At 36.3% G+C, this 4,969-nt stretch overlaps 1 protein-coding gene across 9 annotated transcripts in view; it reads right to left on the bottom strand.

The window, feature by feature from the left end:
* The window catches only part of Stag2 (stromal antigen 2), a 131,785-nt gene that overhangs the window by 31,083 nt on the left and 95,733 nt on the right, over positions 1-4,969 (bottom strand). The window lies entirely within an intron of this gene.

Here is a 4,969-nt window from a genome sequence, read left to right as displayed (position 1 = left end):
AAGAAAGAAAGAAAGGGAGGGAAGGAAGGAAGGAAGGAAGGAAGGAAGGAAGGAAGGAAGGAAGGAAGGAAGGAAGGAAGGAAGGAAGAAGAAAGGTGAAAAATAACTTAGGGGAAAACTACATAAAATAACAAACACACACAAAAACATTGAATAGTCTTAGAATGGAGATCAAAATCTAATTAGAGAAAAAAATGGTGGAATAAGTGCAAGCAGCACTCTCCAAAACCCCTACCAGAAAACTTTCAACCTGTGACTTTAAAAAGAAAAAGTAGGTGAGAACGGCAAGGGAGGATAGATGTAAGCAGCCGGCTTAGGAAACACTAGATAAAATACAAAAGCAACAAATATTACATACTAGAACAGACAGCTCTAAACACAAATAGTAGGGAATGGAAAAAAAAAAAAAAACCACTCATAAACCACCAGTAGATCCAATAAATAAAATAGGGAAAGCTCCCGTAGCAGGGAGGAGGAAACCCTGCAAACTTTTAGATGAAAACCAGCAAGTTGCATAATGAGGGAGGGTTAGAGAAATAAATTCCCACATGCCATTTCTCTGCACCAGGGCCTCTGAAAGCAGACACTGAGGGAGCAGACACTGAATCTCTGCAATTAAGCTACTTGGCTAGAAGAGCAGAAAATACAAGGCCAACACAACCCCTTAGTCCAGGAAACAAGACCAGAACCACAGAAACAGGGAACCAGCTCACAGGAACTTCATTTTAACTGAAACTCAGTGGAGAAGGAAAACTCAAGGTAAGTCTGCAGACAAAACTGGTTCAGGTCTTGGTAAGACATTTGCAACTGCAATGGTAAACTCAGAATATTAAAAGAAATTGGAGACTCTGACTCTGGGGTGACACCTTCCAAGTTAAAACTGGCACCAGGGCAGAAAGAATTTTACCCCTATGGACAACCTGTTTGAAATCCACTGGGGTACACCAAAACAGATCAGACCAGGTTGAGCAGGTTTCAGCTGATTATTCTCAAACTGGCAAAGTTAAATGGATCATAATCTCATCCTCACAATTAAGTAAATATATTTAATTATAATCTTTAAAATAAATTTACCGTAACACTTTCTCAACTCCGTTTCAAGTTTCTTGTTCCTCCACCAGTACAGTTTTATTTCTGTTAAACTAATTCCTGGTCATACAAAGCTCATTTTCTTTACTTTCCTATCCTCAGTGACTAATACCCAATTGCACACTATTCTATAAATGTTCTTTTATTCTGCATAAGTGGTTGGATTTGAAAAAGCAATTATTTTCAACTATTACTCTATGTTCATACCAGGCCAGTCCATAACTAGCTATGGAAGCTAGCACAGTTATATTCTCTTGGAGTGGTGCTTCAGGTCGTGTGTCCTCAGCATGTGGACTCAATGTTACAATCTAGTCCTATTAAAACACTTTAATAATACGTACCCTGAAAGCATAACAATGATCTCACTAACAACCTAATCCAAATAGATAAATCCCAATGCAGAAACACAGTATACATGAAAATTGGGGCAACTTGACCTCCCACCAATCGCACAGTGATGGCTTCCAAACAGAGTAAATTGGATGAAATAGCAAAGGATTTTTAAAAATGGTTAAGAATGTTCAATAAAACCAAAGGGGATACAAATCAATTTTGCGATAAATTCAAAGAAAAAAGCAAATGAATGAAATAAGGAAGGCAATAGAGAAAAAGAATTCAATAAAGCTAGAAACAATGAAAACCTCAACTTGCAATGTTAGAAATAAAAAACTTGAAGTAGAGAACTGAGTGGAAAGCATAATAATGTATAAAGAGAATCAAGTGGAAGACAGAGGACCCTGGTTTGAAGACAAGATAACTGAATCAGAATATTAAGACAACAAAAAGCCTAATAAGAAAATACAAACATGTAAGGTATTCAGAAAATTGGGTTTAGCCATGTGCCTTTAATTTCTGCACTTGGAAGGCAGAGGCAGGAGGATCTCTAAGTTCCATGCCAGTCTACAGAGTAAGTGCCACATAACAACCAGGACTGTTCCACTGAAAACCCCTGTCTTAAAATAAAAAGATTCGACTCATAGGAATCTTGGACATACTTGTAAAAAACAAGCTCAGGGAATAAAAAACTAATAAAATCATAGCAGGAAAATTCCCAAGTTTAGGGAAAGACATTGCCAAGCAGATCCAAAACAACTTAGAATGTCAAAACAGATCAGAAAAGAAAACAATTTCCCATATGATATTATACTTAGAAAACAGTCTATAAAAGAGTGAAAGCTGGAAGACTAAAGCATTACATCTTCTAGAAAGGCAAGCCAATGAGGAAACCAGCACTGACAACCAAAGTCTCTAAATGCCAGGACAGCATACAACACATAGAAGGCTCAGAAAGAAACAACTAGCAGAGCTGGCAACCCAGATTATAATATCTAGCAGTGCGAGGGTAAGTAACTGAAGCAGAAATAAAAATTGTCAATTGTAAACACAAACTAAAGGCACAAAGAGATCAGGAGTGCTACAAAAGTTAATGTGAAGATAGCTTTACACATTTGAGAAGAAAACAGCGAAGAATAAAATGCACTAAATAATCAAGAGACTAAAAAAAGTCTACCAACATTGAAACAATGAGTTTAAGAGAATAGTGCATCTAAATAGAAACTTAATGTTAATAAACTCAATTCTCAAAACAAAATATAGACTACTAGATTTCTTTAATAAGCTCCATTCACTTGATGATTCCAACAGCTTTACAACCTACCAACTTGTAAAGACAACTAACAGCCCAGAGTGCAAGGATTGACGAAAACATTCTGAGCAAGTGGAACTATGGAAAAAAGGGCTTTACATAGCCATATTAATATCAGACAAATTAGGCTTAAAACTGACTTTATTTGCAATAAATTACCTATTAAGTAAACAATCTCTCACGATGTAAAAACTCTAAACAAACATACATATATTTTATGAGACCAACACAACTTGATGTAGATGGAATACCAACATCACCAGAGTAAAAGTGGAGAACTGAACAGCCTTGTCTCACCAAACAGGTCATTTAAAAGAGGAGAAAAAGGAAAAAGAAATTAATCAATCATCAATTTATAAATGTATCAGAGCTAAATGATAATAGAAATCAAGTAGAAATCTACAGAGCATTCAATCCAAAGACTATAGATATAGAATATGCATCCCCCTTAGCAGTACATAAAACATGCTCTGAAAGAGATCATAATGTAAGCAAATCTTAACAAACACAAGGGAAGTACAAGCCATTGCTATCTGTTAAGAGTGAACTAAAACTAGAAAGCAAAGGTCAGAGAAACTAAAGAAAAAAAATTATAAACTTATGGAAACTAAATAAAAAACTACTGAATGGGGGTGCTGGAGAGATGGCTCAGCAGTTAAGAGCGCCGACTGCTCTTCCGGAGATCCTGAGTTCAAATCCCAGCACCCACATGGTGGCTCACAACCATCCGTAATGAGATCTGAAGCTCCTCTGGTGTGTCTGAAGACAGCTACAGTGTACTTATTTATAGTAACAAATAAATGTTAAAAAAAAAAGGAAATATATAAAAAAAAAACTACTGAATGATAAATCAGTAACTAAAAGGAGATTTTTTTTGGGGGGGGGGAGTTCTGTGTTTGAAAGAAGGAAAAATCTAAAATGTTCAGAATTCAATGAGAATGAAAGCACACCGTCTCAGACCAAGAGGCAAAAAATGTACAAAGAGAACAGTGCTAGGAGAAGTTTACAGCCATGAATGCCTAACACTCAAATAACTGGAGATTCAGTAAAGAAGGACAAGCCAACCCAAAATCAGTAGATAGGAAGAAACAGTAATAGATCAGGAATGGCTGGAGAGATGACGCAGCAGCTAGAGCAGAACTGAACCCAAGTTCTACAAGGCCAGCACTACATCAGGCAGGTCACAACTGCCTGCAAATCCAGCTCCAGGACTTTTACCTATGTGAGCACTTGCACTCACAAGATACATATAAACACAGCCAACAATACATGCACAGAAATAAAAGTCTTTAAAAAGAAGATCAGTACAGGAATCAGTGAAATAGAACTGTAAAGAGCAATTACTTTACAGTTGAAATTACTTTAATCCCAGTCTGGGGTTTCTACAACAACCAAGAATCAACGGAGCAAAAGAATTTATTCATTAAAAAGATAAAGTTGACAAACCTTTAGCTAAACTAACCAAAAGAAAGATAGAAAAATTCTACTGATAAAATTAGAGATAAAGGGGGAGACATTACCACAGATACTAATGATTCAACAGAGAATATTGAAAAACCAATTTTAGTAAATTTGAAAATGTTTAAGATATTGAGAAACTTCTAGACTATATGATCTGCCAAACAACTTAAACAGACCTGTAACAATGAGGTTGAAACTGCATTAAGTCTCCCAACTAAGACCTCAATGCTCCTAAAATTATTAATCCCACAAAACAGAAAAAGATGATGAAGCCACTGTTAATCTACTATCAAAACCAAAGAAAGATACACACTCAAAAAGAAAACTATAGGCCAATTATATTGATGAAATAGACGTAAAGATGAATGGGATTCATATTTTCAGATTCAAGGATAATTTGACATGTGTGAATAAACAAATGTAAAAATCTGTCACACAAGTAGACTCAAGAATATAAATTACATAGAAACAGAAACAGAAATGGTTTTTGACAAAGCCTCCATGATAAAAACTCTGAAGAACCAATGAGGAATATACCACAGCATACAGTTTGCCAATAGAAACCTACAGCACTACATATGCAGCTAGAGACACAAGCTCTGGAGTACTGGTTAGTTCATATTGTTGTTCCACCTATAGGGTTGCAGATTCCTTTAGCTCCTTGGGTATTTTCTCTAGTTCCTCCATTGGGGGCCCTGTGATCCATCCAATAGCTGACTGTGAGCATCCACTTCTGTGTTTGCTAGGCCCCAGCATAGTCTCACAAGAGACAGC

Source organism: Mus caroli, chromosome X (assembly GCF_900094665.2).
Source record: "Mus caroli chromosome X, CAROLI_EIJ_v1.1, whole genome shotgun sequence".
NCBI classification, from domain to species: Eukaryota; Metazoa; Chordata; class Mammalia; order Rodentia; family Muridae; genus Mus; species Mus caroli.
The sequence above is the reverse complement of the archived record's forward strand: the minus strand, read 5'-3'. Positions and strand labels throughout refer to the sequence as shown.